Source organism: Girardinichthys multiradiatus, chromosome 9 (assembly GCF_021462225.1).
Source record: "Girardinichthys multiradiatus isolate DD_20200921_A chromosome 9, DD_fGirMul_XY1, whole genome shotgun sequence".
Classification (NCBI taxonomy): domain Eukaryota; kingdom Metazoa; phylum Chordata; class Actinopteri; order Cyprinodontiformes; family Goodeidae; genus Girardinichthys; species Girardinichthys multiradiatus.
This window is the reverse complement of record NC_061802.1, coordinates 22,044,379-22,059,605: the sequence shown is the minus strand read 5'-3', so window position 1 is coordinate 22,059,605 and position 15,227 is coordinate 22,044,379. Positions and strand designations below refer to the sequence as shown.

The 15,227-nt window shown below is 37.9% G+C and overlaps 1 long non-coding RNA gene across 1 annotated transcript in view; it reads right to left on the bottom strand.

Moving 5' to 3' along the window:
• Window positions 1-572: 572 nt before the first annotated feature.
• The window catches only part of LOC124873619, a 48,190-nt gene continuing 33,535 nt past the window's right edge, over window positions 573-15,227 (bottom strand). The window contains exon 3 of the long non-coding RNA XR_007039587.1: window positions 573-762. This is a non-coding gene — a long non-coding RNA (uncharacterized LOC124873619). The remainder of the gene's footprint in view (window positions 763-15,227) is intronic.

The following is a 15,227-nucleotide window of genomic DNA, read 5'->3' as shown; positions in this document are numbered from 1 at the left end:
TCCATAAATTTAATAACATTTGACCTCAGACACGATATTTATCCCCTCAGCACTCACAGTGAGGCCAAATCACTGTCAGCAAATGATCGGTGCTGCTAAAGTGGGTCAGCCTGACATTAGCTCAGCAGACGTAGTGACTGACCCAAGGGTGACCCATTTGGTGATGTCTGTCTGGATTCACTCGGGATATAGAGGTGTGTCTGCTTTAAAGCTGGAGTCAAACCTTTCTATGTTATAAGCTGATTAACACAGCTGCATTTCTTAATTGTCTTCCAAACTAAATAAAACTGACAGACTTGAAGCTACTGCAATTAACAGAAAAAGTGAGAGTAATCACTTTGTCCCCTGTGTTTTTTATAAAATTTAACATTAATGTTTTATTGGTTTCTTTATTAGAAAGAATAAGAACATACTCGAAGCTGAATGTACTAAAATAAAAAAAACGTGGTCAAATGTACATTCGACCCTGCAGTGATTTTTTTTTCTTAAACTAAAGTCATCCTCAGAATGAAACATTGCTCTTCTAGAAGTTTTGCTATCAGGTTTTATATTTATTAAGGCTTTCAATACATTTTAAAGAGCTCACATTGTGATTAGATTTACTGACAAGGAGAAGGAAGAGAAGCACAAGTTGTTCTCCATGTGCGGAAATTCTGCTTTGTTCTGTTGACCCTCTCCGCAGATGTTTCCTCTCTGTTGTTGTTGTCGTTCTCCATCAGCACCCAGGGGTCCTTACATTGCAGTGTCTGGCCAAGCCACCATCTTTTTAAGAACATAGGTGGTTATGACAAATCATATAAACATATGTAGTTGTTCCCTGATGCCTTAATGGACAATCTCCTTCTGCATTACAGGAAGTTACAAGCTCTACACTACTCATGGTCTCATAAAATCTACTACGAACTTCTGCTGTTCTATAGTCCAGGAAGTCCAGTTTTAGACGGAGACTGTTTGCAGGTTTCAGTGTGAAGGGTTTTGAGCATTTTAAACTACAGTGACATATTGAAGAAGTATTTTACAGAATCAAACTAATACATTAAAATTTAAATGAACATACACAAAAAAAAGTGTTGCAGAATATTTTGCTTTGACTTCCTTTTCATTAATTTTCAGTTTAGAACATATCGTATATGTTTGTTAGACCACTTTACCCTAATCTATTCATCATTAACAAATGTTATGACATGTCTTTTATCATCCCCTTTCCCTTTATTCTCTGTGCATATTGCACAACATGCAGGTTTAAAGACTGAACTTAAAAAGCAGTCAACATCCAAGGAAAAAAACACTAAATAAAGTCTGGAGTGATTACTGTAAAAGATTACAAGAAACTGGCTTTTTGATGACATCTGAAGAATAGGGTTGACAAATTTAACCTGAGTAAATACAAAAAACTCTTTTCAAATGATTATTTATTACGGTAATTAAAGAAACTAACCAAACCACCTTGGCCCTATGTGAAAAGTAATTGCCTCCTAAATCTACCCTTGGCGACACATGTCTGTAATAATTGGCAATGAGTTTTTAACATTGCTGTGGAGGAAATTTGGTCCTCTCTTTGCAAAATTATTTTAATTTAGCCACACTGGAGAGTTTATAAGCAGAAACAGCTTGTTGTAGTACAGCATCTCTATCTGGTTTTAATCGAGTAAGAAACCAAGTACGCTTGAGCTTAATCCTGAGCTTATGAACTCATGGCATTCTCCTTTAGGATTTTCTGGTGAAAAGCATAGTTCATGGTTCCATCAATTATGACAAGTCCCTGGTCCTGAAGCAGTAAGGCATCCACAGACCATCACACTACCATCACCATGTTTGACTGTAGGGAAAATGTTCTTTTTGTGAGATGCTGTGATTTACACCGGATATAACAGGCCAACCCCTTCCAAAAGTTTAGTTTACAGAATATTTTCTCAAAGATTTTGGGGATCTTCGAAATGAATTTTGGCAAATGTGAGATGGACCTTTCTTCATTTTTGTAAGTGGTTTTCTTCTTGAAACTCTCCTACGGATACCATTTTTGCCCCCTGTCTATTTTGTTGCATGAACACTGGCCTTAACTGAGGCTAAGTCTGCAGTACTTAAAATGTTCTGAGTTCGGGTGTGACCTCCTGGGTGAGGAATTTTAGAAGGCCCGCCACTCTTGGGATGGCTTATCGGTCCTCCATATTTCCTCCATTTAAGTATAATGGCCGTCTGCATTGCTCTCTGGATTCCCAAAATCTTAGAAATGGCTTTGCTACCCTTTGAAAAAGCAGAAGATTTTTCTAAGAGGACATATACTTTTTCACAGCATTGTAAACAGCTCTATACATTTTCAAATTCAATTCTGCTTAACATTTGAAGTTAAATCCAATTGTTTTAAGAGCTTTGAATTTTTTTCATACAGATTCTTTACCTCAGTGTTAACCTCACCCTCCAAGTAGACATCTACAGGAATGTTTTTATGATGAGAGAGCCTGGGTCCACTTGTGCTGCTCAATCTACAAATGTGATTTTCATAAATTTCATATTTCAGTAAAGAGGTCGTGTTGCCCTTTCCCTGCCTCACCTTTATCTAATTCATCAAATCAATCGATGAAGCACGCAGAGGGAGGGTGGTCTTATGGCAAAGGCTACAGCACCAACCAGAGTCAGGTTTTATTCTAAAAATCCACATATGCCTCTGTACAGGTAAATATAAAACTCCTTTAAGTATTTATAGAAGCCATTAAAGATTTTCTTGTGCAGCAGCCAGAGTGCATCTTGAGTGAGTACTTCCAAAGATAGGCTTCTCCAGCTGTGTGTAACAAGGTGGCCTGATTTTCACCCACATTATGAACGGGGACACTCCAGGTGAGGCCATGAATGTGTCTTATACAAGAGTGTGTTGTTCGTTATTTATTTGTAATCTTCAAAATATTACAAATGGGGAGGAAAAATTACATGAATATAACTTGAAACTAATCAAATGTTTATGACATCACTGTTTATTCCATATTTGACGGAATAAATAATTATGGAGTCAGATGAATACGTAAAAGGTTTAATGAAAATAACTGAGAATGTGTCACTGATATCTTCTGATATTTTAAGGCAGACCCGTTCACTCCAGTCACTGCCAACAAGCAGGCACTGTACTTCTCAATTAGACGTCCACTTTTTCCAAAGTAACCGTTCAGTTTAATGATCTGTTTGTCTTTGATTTGATTGTTAGCCACTTATTTTTCATTTCAGTGCATTCCTGTGATCAGTGTTTACTCTTGTTCCTGTATTTTCCCATATTTGTCTGGTTCCATTATCTCACCTCTGTTTGTAGCGTTTTAGGAGTTATTTCTATGTTTTTTTTTCTAAGCCTTTCTCACTCAGTTCATGCTTCTGCACAGCTGCAGCACATTCAGCTAATTAGACTCACCTGTTCTTCCTACCAGTGACCACTTTTCCCTGCATCTATATCTCAATAAATCATTAAAAAGTTTGTTTATTTCTGCTGACTGTGATACAAAATTACTAACTTCCCCAGTTGACACACTGATCACACATATCCTGTGCTTGTTAAAATCTTTATATATTCAAATGAAATGACTCGTTTAAAAATATTCAATGGCACCACAGTTTGCCATGTTTTGTATTTGGGGACCGTGTTTTCACCCTCTTCTTGAAGTCCTTAGTTATTGAAAACATGCAGGAACGAGCAGATCAATAAAAGCTCATTAACAGATTTCTAAGGCGTTTGACTCATGCAGCAAGAAACATTTTCAAATTACAGGATTTCTGAGAAGAGAGGCATCTAGGCTTGAATCAGACTTTGTTCATAGTCGGAATAAAAGGCAACAATTTTTGTGATATTGAGAAATATTCTTTTAATAAAAGGCAGCACAGAATTCCAAAATGTTAGATGGATATACTGTCAACATTCCTGTTGTCACTCTGAGATGTACTTGGATTCTGATTATTTGCCTTAATTCAAGGGAACACTAAAAGTGGCAGAAAGGTTACACACCACACTGCTTTTTATCTGGACATTTTTCCATATGTGCTCTGCAAAAGAAAAACATGTGAGTCTCATTTATTTATTTGCTTTATTGTAGTTAACAAAGCTTTTCAATGCTATATTATTGTAGAATAATTTCAAGCTTTCTAAACTATGTACTTTATTAGACCTTAAAAAGCATGGTGCTCTATATATGTTATTTAAAAAACCCAGAAATAATCATGCTATAATATCCATTGTGTGGAGAAGGACATGTATTTAAAAACATAGGTAAAATTTAAAAGAAAAAACATATTTGGATTTATGGACTAATTTTAACAATACTTTAAAATTCAAATAATACAACCAAACAATGGAAATTGAAAAAAACAAAAAAGACCTTTTAAATTTTTTTGAAAAATGTAGTTAAAAGATTCAATTTCTGGTGAGAAAATAGACATTTATTCTCAATTAAAATGGCTAAAATAACACATCAGGAGCACATGATGATAACATCATTACTCAGCATTATGATGGAGTTTAATCCTGTTTAAACCTCAGATATTTAGCTTGGTGTGCCACCAAAATGAGAGTTAACATCATGCTGAGATCAAAAGAGCTGTCTGAGGCCATCAGAAAACAGACTGTGGCAGATTAGGAGTCTGGTAAATGATTCAAAGAGGTCTTAGAATCTGAAATCAGCCATTCTACTGCACTGAAAATATTACAGAAGTAGAGGACATACAGAACAACTGCCAACATTATCAGGTCTGGCCTTTTAAGTAACTTCCCCTTGGAAGCAGACAGCAAAATGCTAAAATAAGTCTCCAAAAACCCTAAAATGTCTTCACATGACCCACAGCAGGTTGTTGCTTCTGTTAATATGAAGGAAACATGCCTTTACTCGGAAGGAAACTGAACATGTTTAAATTTCACGGAAGATGTGAAACTTTTGAAATTTGGAAAAACACAAAGGGCAGCCTGAAGATTGACCAAGAGAATGTAGACAAACACCAAGACCTCTGCAAGGCGGAGAAGAACGTGCACCATTCTGAGTACATGTGTCGCCATTTCTGCTGTATTTAAGTTCTTGATTTCTGTTTCATCACTGCCAGATTCTCTGTTCACCATTGCTCATGTCCTGGTTCCTATGTTTAGTTTCCTGTTGTCTTTGTAAGTTCATTATTGTCTTCTGTATAGTATTTGTTTACAATCATGAGTCCTGTTGCCGCTTTGGTCCTTAACCTTTTGAAAACATGACACAAACATCTCACAGCTGAAAGTGAGTGGAGAAAACCTTCCTCAAACTGATGTCAGAGACTGGAAGATGACTACAACAAGGATCTCACTGAAGTTATTTCAGCCAGAAGTGGTAAGACTAACTATTAGGGCATAGGATGTCCTAACTTTTTGCTTGGCTAGAAAATACATTTGTCTTTATATTCTTTGTTTAATGATGGCTTATTTATGTTTTTTATGTGCAAATAAATAGCTTTCTTTTACAGAGACAAAAAAGAGACTAGTTATTGATGTGTTTATATTTGATAGATTTATTTTCACATAAGTGAATGCATGAATGTGTTTCTTTCTTGTACTCACGACTGACTCTTGTGCACTGCTGAACTGTGTACATGTGTATTCATGGGAATGTATATCTATATCAGTTACTCACTTGAAATGTCTGTTTGTCTGAGTTTCTGAGCTAAGTGCAGATTATGTAACTGTGGTATTTAGCAGAGCATGGCCTCAGGTCCCTCTGGTGCAACCTACAGCTCAGACTGAGACCAACCAGCAACCATCACAGTGTGCGAGACTTCCTGTTCTCTTAGTGGACGACTGTGACAGTTTGCATTAGACAGAGTCACATTCATGCAGCTGGGCTTCCTCTGTCCTGAATATAACCTGCACCAGCAGTTGGGGAGGAAGCAGCTGTAAGTTTAGAGAGATGACTTATTATTACAGGAATTACTATAAAAATATCTCACTGCTACATTATGTACAAGGTTTATTCAATAAATGATAATTTATTTATAAAATAATATTGTATCCTTCCATTAGGATTTTCAACCATCTTCTTTTCTTACTTTTGTCCAGGGATTAAATGTTATTTGAAGTAGCTGGTTACAAGCTTATTTTTTATTGTGAAATGGACCATAATGATCTAAATTACATGTAGTGATTGGAAAAATAACCCAACTTGTCTGTCTTTAGTCAGTTTAAGCACTTAACTTGCTCTCAGACAATTCAATTTTCTCCTGGAAATATTTCTCAGAATATTTCAGAACTTACACTTTTAAATAAATTATTTCTGAAAATAATTATCTTTAATAATTTATAAGACAGTTTCAGTTTTCATCATAACATGTTAAATTTTATTGGCCACTGTTACTACCAGCTGATAAAATTCATATTTATAATTTGTTGTCCACTTGTTTCAATAATAATTGAGTTAAGGCAAAATCCCGTTCTCAGCAGCCATCATAGTTACTCATGTTGCCATTTGTGAAAATGAATTCCCCGTGGTACAGTGATTCATCCTTTTAATACTGTCTATCTTCAAGTAAACTAGTTAAAGTTTATTAATTTTCTACCAAATTGCTGATTTACAACACCTAATCTGCACAGATATGTTCCATTTTTTTATATGTTATCTGAATAAGAAAGAAAAGTTTTGACTCTCATTATGCCCAAATTGTTTACTTAATAGATGGACAGAAAAAAAGACCTTTGGTTTCTCTTTCAGATAGAGTAATACTCACTGGGTGCACTTTCTCTGCAAGGCCTGTCAGGTCTGCATTTACCTACAGCATGATAACCAACCTGACAGATAGTCCTCTCCCATCAGGTTGTGTAATGATGATAGATCTTAGTTATAGATTTATATTGAGTTCATTAATCCTAAATGGTTTTAAGTTTGTGTATCAAGTGGCAACAATAAGGTCTTACACACTGTTTTAACAATTTGTTTGTAGATTACATGAACAATTTCTTACATTAGACTCTAGAAGATGACAGTCCTCGTTTGTAATGGGTTGATCTTTTGTCTGGTTTTGTCATGGTTTCAGAAAAATAAATAGTTCATTTTTATTGTCTGCCACAAATAATTCTGATGTTTGAGAATTAGATGCTGTTTACTTTGACAGTTATTGAAATATGTTTAAATAAAAATGAAATTTCTACAAATATATATGCACAGTACTTCCTTTTTTGGGCACAATGTTTCAGTGCAAAAAGCTGTCATTTGCTTGAGAGAGCAGTATGAGGCTGAAATACCATTTTGCTTCTGGAGTGTATATGTAGTCCTGAAGTGAATTGTGTTTTTGACATTGAGAAACATTTAGTGTTTTTAAAAAATATATAGATCTTATGTTGTTTTTTTGTTTTGTTTTTTTTTTATTTACTAAAGGGACTGAAGCTTAGTAAAGCAGCAAAATGTTGCAGTAATCCAACATTTTTACCTAACCTTGACCCTCTTCATTTCGATTTTGTGAGGACAATTTAAAACAAATTGTTTGAGATGTTTAAGAGTTAATTTATTATGCTTTGTATTGGCAAGTTATGCAAAGTGTTGATTCTGGCATGCTGCAAGAAATCGCAGAGAGTCTTGGCTATTTTTTTCTCAATGTGTTTCCATAGCTTATCTTTATGATGCAGATGTGTGCTTGGAGGTTAACTCAGACCAGTGAAGTGGCCACTTTGATTACAGAAGGACACATAAAGACTGCAAGGGGGTGAGTATAGTTTAGGTGTCAGTGGATGTTTCTATTGCAGGTACCGATCTGGGTTCTGTGGCCTTTATGACTGCCCTGAAAATTTAAATAGAGCTGTTGAATACTATAATAATCTTTGTGTTCGAGATAAAATGTTGACACAAAGGGAGGTTTGATTAATTTTACTTCCATGGTTTTTGCTTTAATTGCAGATTCCAAGAGCAGGTTGGAGGTTTTAGCTACAGTCACTGTGCAGGAGACTTAATACACATTAAAGGGTTCACTAATCACAGAGGGAACCCATGAGACAAACATCGTACTCAGTCAGTTTAGACAAACCAGTTAACGGAGCTTATTTGTTTTAGAAAACACACTCTTGCATGGGAAATGCTGCAAACTCTTCTTCAAAAATGTGGACACTCTTTGCTTTCTTTTTACATCGAGACTTGCATGGGTACCTCAGGTGAGGTGGGTTGATTTCAGCAGATTACATCAGACATGGACAGATTGTGTGGGTGTAGATTTATGTGGTGCAGCATCTCATAAGGGCTACAGGTAAATCCCCAGTGGGTTTTTAGGTCCAGTGGACAAGCTACAGTTTCATGATTATGGAAAAGTCTGCTGAACCATAAAACTAGTTTTGGAAACCATTTTCTCAAGTCTCGGATCTCTAACATAACACAAAGCCTTGCAAAAGTAGTCGTAGACCTTTAGCCTTTTCATCTCGTCTTTACATTTTCTTATAATTTAAAATCTGATGTGTACAGATACAAGCATGGCTTGTATCTGTATTGAGCCTAATTTTACTTTTGTTGTGATTATGAATATATTCTTTAATATTAATACTTTAATATTTTATTAAATAATATTTTGGTCTGTTAAGGGTTGTCCTGTGAATACCAGCCCAATAAAGTGGTGGTATTAGGACAAAATTGAAAGGGATGAGCCAAGCTCTGGCAATATTGAACAGAAAAACTCTGCACACACACAGAATGAATTCACACAATTTCTTAAAATGCAAGAATTTATTTAAAAATAAGTCAACTCAAAGTCAAACATATTTCAATCAACAAACTCTTTACAATGCTAAAACAATCCAACTAAACTACCAAGAAGAATGAAAGAATAAGGAAGACTAATGGGCTATGTACAATATAAACAAGTTGATCAAAGATGGTTGAAAACCATGACCAAAAGAGTGATGCAATGTTACCATTCAATGTTTATGTTCAAGACCAAGGATTAGCTTGAAAAATTTGGAAATGAAGTTAAGTTAGTCTTGGAACTAACTTAGGCAATAATTGGCATACCTTCGAACAACCATTCACAACACAAGATCAGATAAAACATTATTTTAATAAAATAATGTTTTAAATAATGATCTACTGAATAAAACCAACCTTCTAGATGACTAATTCTCAACGGTGTTTGTAATAAAGTTTGGACACACCTTCTCATTCAAAGAGTTGTCTTTATTTTCATGACTATGAATATTGTGGCTTCACACTGAAGGCATCAAAACTATGAATTAACACATGTGAAATTATATACTGAACAAAAAAGTGTGAAACAACTGAAAATATGTCTTATATTCTAGGTTCTTCAAAGTAGCCACCTTTTGCTTTGATTACTGCTCCGCACACTCTTGGTATTCTGTTGATGAGCTTCAAGAGGTAGTCACCTGAAATGGTTTTCACTTCACAGGTGTGACCTGTCAGGTTTAATAAGTGGGATTTCAAGCCTTATAAATGGGATTGGGACCATCAGTTGTGTTGTGCAGGAGGTGGATACAGTACACAGCTGATATTCCTACTGAATAGACTGATAGAATTTGTATTATGGCAAGAAAAAAGCAGCTAAGTAAAGAAAAACGAGTGGCCGTCATTACTTTAAGAAATGAAGGTCAGTCAGTCCGAACAATTGGGAAAACTTTGAAAGTGTCCCCAAGTGCATTCGCAAAAACATTCAGGGGCTACAAAGAAATTGGCTCACATGAGGACCGCCCCAGGAAAGGAAGACCAAGAGTCACCTCTGCTGCGGACGATAAGTTCATCCGAGTCACCAGCCTCAGAAATCGCAGGTTAACAGCAGCTCAGATTAGAGAACAGGTCAATGCCACACAGAGTTCGAGCAGCAGACACATCTCTAGAACAACTGTTAAGAGGAGACTGTGTGAATCAGGCCTTCATGGTAAAATAGCTGCTAGGAAACCACTGCTGAGGACAGGCAACAAGAAGAAGAGACTTGTTTGGGCTAAAGAACACAAGGAATGGACATTAGACCAGTGAAAATCTGTGCTTTGGTCTGATGAGTCCAAGTTTGAGATCTTTGGTTCCAACCACCGTGTCTTTGTGTGGCACAAAAGAAGTGATGGACTCTACATGCCTGGTTCCCACCGTGAAGCATGGAGGAGGAGGTGTGATGGTGTGGGCGTGCTTTGCTGGTGACACTCTTGGAGATTTATTCAAAATTGAAGGCATACTGAACCAGCATGGCTACCACAGCATCTTGCAGCTGCATGCTATTCCATCCGGTTTGCGTTTAGTTGAACCGTCATTTATTTTTCTACAGGATAAGGACCCCAAACACACCTCCAGGCTGTGTAAGGGCTATTTGACCAAGAAGGAGAGTTATGGGGTGCTGCGCCAGATGACCTGGCCTCCACAGTCACCGGACCTGAACCCAATCGAGATGGTTTGAGGTGAGCTGGACCGCAGAGTGAAGGCAAAAGGGCCAACAAGTGCTAAGCATTTCTGGGAACTCCTTCAAGACTGTTGGAAAACCATTTCAGGGGACTACCTCTTGAAGCTCATCAACAGAATGCCAAGAGTGTCCGGAGCAGTAATCAAAGCAAAAGGTGGCTACTTTGAAGAACCTCCCGCCCATAGACTGCTGGAGATAGGCACCAGCTTCCCCGCGACCCACTATGGAAGAAGCGGTAAAGAAAATGACTGACTGACCGTTTTAACAGATGAAGATATTAGTTATTAATATGGGCTATGAGTAGTGATGCACTCTCCCCTACCCAATCTGTGATCGACAGTCTTCTGATGTTGTATTTTCAGCGTGACTCAGAGTGCTTACAAATGCAAGCAAGGAGTTACTAAAAATAGTAAAGTTCCACATACCCGTTAAAGCAGAAAAAGCAAGTCGACCGGTAGTGAACCACTCTGAGTTGGTACGAGTTGAAAAGGGGCATATGATTGTCACTAAGGTCTCCCTCTAGGGTAGAACTATCAACAAAGTCATAGATTTGGGTGTGATTTCTAAAAAACAACATAGATTTAGTTTACTTCAAATCAAAAACAACTTTGAACCATAAAGTGATGGCTGCAGCAGCCAACTGTTAGAAGGATCCTGTCATCTCCATAAAGGAGCACTTAGCTGTGAAAATACTTTCTCAATGCTACCACTAAAAATGAACAAATAAAACAAGACTTGAAATCAGGCTCTGTGGTAGTCTTTCTAAAATCTTTAGGAAACTGGACTTATGTCTATATTTTAAAACACGTTTTATTTGAACGTGTATCTGACTTGGCTTAAAGCTAAAATACCTTAGATCAACAAACAATATATACACCGCCCAAAAAAATAAAGGGAACACTTAAACAACACAATATAACTCCAAGTAAATCAAACTTCTGTGAAATCAAACTGTCCACTTAGGAAGCAACACTGATTGACAATCAGTTTCACATGCTGTTATGCAAATGGAATAGACAACAGGGGGAAATCTTAGGCAATTAGGAAGACACACTCAATAAAAGAGTGGTTCTGCAGGTGGGAACCAAAGACGACTTCTCAGTACCTATGCTTTCTGGCTTATGTTTTGGTCACTTTTGAATGTTGGTGGTGCTTTCACACTCATGGTAGCATGAGACAGACTCTACAACTCACACAAGTGGCTCAGGTAGTGCAGACGTGACAGAGTCTGGAGACACCGTGGAGAGCGATCTGCTGCCTGCAACATCCTTCAACATGACTGGTTTGGCAGTGGGTCAGTAATGGTGTGGGGTGGCATTTCTTTGGAGGGCCACACAGACCTCCATGTGCTCACCAGAGGTAGCCTGACTGCCATTAGATACCGAGATGAGATCCTCAGACCCCTTGTGAGACCATATGCTGGTGTGGTTGGCCCTGGGTTCCTCCTAATGCAGGACAATGCTAGACCTCATGTGGCTGGAGTGTGTCAGCAGTTCCTGCAAGATGAAGACATTGAAGCTATGGACTGGCCCGCCTGTTCCCCAGACCTGAATCCGATTGAGCACATCTGGGACATCATGTCTCGCTCCATCCACCAACGTCACGTTGCACCACAGACTGTCCAGGAGTTGGTGGATGCTTTAGACCAGGTCTGGGAGGAGATCCCTCGGGAGACCATCCGCCGTCTCATTAGGAGCATGCCCAGGCGTTGTAGGGAGGTGGAGGCCACACACAATACTGAGCCTCATTTTGACTTGTTTTAAGGACATTATATCAAAGTTGGATCAGCCTGTAGTGTGTTTTTCCACTTTAAGTTTGTGTGTGACTCCAAATCCAGGCCTCCATTGGTTAATAAATTTGATTTCCATTGATAATTTTTATGTGATTTTATTGTCAGCACATTCAACTTTGCACAGAACAAAGTATTCAATGAGAATATTTCTTTCATTTAGATCTAGGATGTGTTATTTGAGTGTTCCCTTTAGTTTAGATGGCTTAACTTTATCAAGATTGTTTGCTGCACATTTTTCTTGTTGAGATGGATAATTAGCACAAAAAAAAAAAGACTTTTGAACTGCGACCTTCATCTCTCTCGCTGTGATTGTCTTCTTGATCAAAGCTAGATAAGATCTGGAGATCTCAGCCTGCAAAACAGTTTTCCTGTTCCCATTCTTTCTAGTAGCCGTTCTGAATCGTCTTTGTTTTTCTCTCTAGTGAGCTTAGCTCAACAACCTTTTCTGGCCCAAGTCTTAACTTCCTCCTTTGTCTGCAGAATCTGCCTGCTTATAAACTTTCTAAAACAAATTACCCTCCAGTGTTCCCACACAACCACACTGACAGCTACAGACCTGAGTATCAAGCAAATAAACTGCACAGACGTTTACAGAAGCCAGACTGTGTGTGAAAACATGGGTCACTTCCTGTTTGTGTTCCCAGTCGCTGTCCAGTTGCCACTTTAGTATTGTCCAATGATCACAAAGAAACAAGAAACTGTTGCGGCCTTTTTCGACTTTTGTTTTAGGAAATGTGACTTTTGGGGTGATTTTAGGTGATTTCAGGTAAGAAAGTGGTATGCAAACTTTCCTGTTTGGAAATGTATCAGACATTTTTTGTTTGGGGACCAAACATCCATGATGAGGTCTCGAGGGGATGGATGATGGACCTTGTAGGCATAGGGGGAGCACCATGCAATGACATGCAGTTTAAGGTCACAACCTGATGGCAGAGGGTTCCCCTTCAGGATTGTCCTGTGGAGAGAAGAACTCATGGTTCCATCAATTACAAGTCCAAGTTCTGAAGAAGCAACAGAGCCCAATACCATTACAGTTCCAACACCATGCTTGACTGTCAGCATAATTTAGTTTTTGTGAAATGCTGTTTCATGCCAGGTGTAACAGGACCCATAACTACCCAAAAGTTCTACTTTTGTCTCGTCAGCGCACAGAAAACCTCCCCAAAGTCTTGGGCATTATCAAGATGCTTTTGACAAACGTAAAATGAGACATTTTGTTCTTTTTGGTCATCCGTGGTTTTGGCTTTGTAACTCTCCCTTGCTCGCCGTTTTGCTAAGTCTTTTTCTTATTGTTGAATTTTGAGGATTTACATTGCCATCATTGATGTTCTTTTGATGTTGTCTTGGAGTAATATGGTCAACCTCCTTCCTCCATATCTGGATAAATGCTCTTATTGTGGGAGGAGCCATTATCTATAAGAGAGCCTTAGAAATGGCTTTGTAACCATTTCCAGACTGATAGATGTTGATCTCATCTGTTTGTGAACGATGTTTTTTTGGGGGGGGGGTTTATCTTTTAGCCTACTTCATTTTGTCAGTCAGGTTCTATTAAGTGAACTCTTGGTTCAGCATGTTTGGCATTAATAAGGTCTGAGTGAGGCTAGAGAAACTGAACCAAAAAAAAACCTAATTATTTAATTCATTACGTAACAAAAGCAGCAATTGCATTTTCGAAGGCCAGGTGGGTTCACATAACTATTTACATTCACAAATTAAATCATCATTCAAAAACTGCCTTTTATATTTACCCAGGTTTTCTTTGTCTGATATTAAAATGTATTTGATGTTCTGAAACATTTAAGGGTGACAAAAAAATCTCAACAAATCTGTTAGGGTGCAAATATGTTTTTATCAGCAATGTATTTGTGGGTCACCACAAAGCTTGGAGCTAGAAATACTGTGACTTTTGTCTAATTTACAGCGGCAGTTGGTAGTGATGGCATTTCCATTCTTCTTATCAAGACACGTCCAGGTTTCATGAGGTTTGTCAGAAACACTGTGTGATGGTTTTTTAGAAATTGCCAGTTCTCTGATGACTCTAATCATAGCACTTCCTCCACATTCCCACAATTACAACCTCAAACAACTTGTATATGTTCAGAGTCTCTTGTGAATACAATTCCGGGTAGTTGATAAAGTACTAAAATGTCAGATAAAAATAAAATTTATTTACTTGCTGTATACATGCAAACTTTGTTTTAAGTTTCATCTTAATGCTATTTGTTAGGGTTTGAAAACTTTTGTATTGTTTATCACTCATGTCTGCTCTAAGTGCCTTTCCCTCCTACAGGCCACAGGAAGGGAGATGGGGACAGGAGTGAGTTATGCTTTTATCAGCAGCATCTAAGGGCTGCTCAACCAAGTCCCATTTTCCCTCTCTGTTCAAAATCAAGACACATGAACCCTAACCTTTCTGACCCCACACACACACACACACACACACACACACATCCGTGTTTTACTTTCTTTATGAGGACTTTTTGGTTACTTCCATTGACTTCCATTCATTTTCCTTGATTTTTAGTGCTTAACCCTGACCCTAACACTAACCCTAACCCTAACCAGTTAATACCTAACCCTAACCCTAACAATAACTCAATTCATACCCTAGTCCTAAACTTAACCCGTGTCCCAAGAACAGAATTTGAAAAAGTTAGGACCAGGAAAATGTCCTCACTTTGTCAAAATGTCCTCACTTTGCGATAAAAATACGAAAAATTGTTCTCACTCAGCAACAAGTACAAGAACACACACACACACACACACACCCTGAATGTATGTTTAACTGTGTGTGAACCAGCATGTATAAATAAAGAGAGAGGGGTGCCAACACTTTGTAGTCTGCACTGCAGAGTGTGAGCTACCCTTGCTGCAAGTAAAACTGACTCTGTGTCGTTCCTTACCTCTGAGTTGATTAAATAATACCTAACACTATTATTACAGTCGTCAATCTTGGTGTTTGCCAGCCAGTGCAGTGCACATGCAAAGTAAACATAAACATACGTGGGGACAATTGATTGGAGCATTTGTCCCATCTTTTCAATGGATTTCCAGGAACTCTAACAAAACA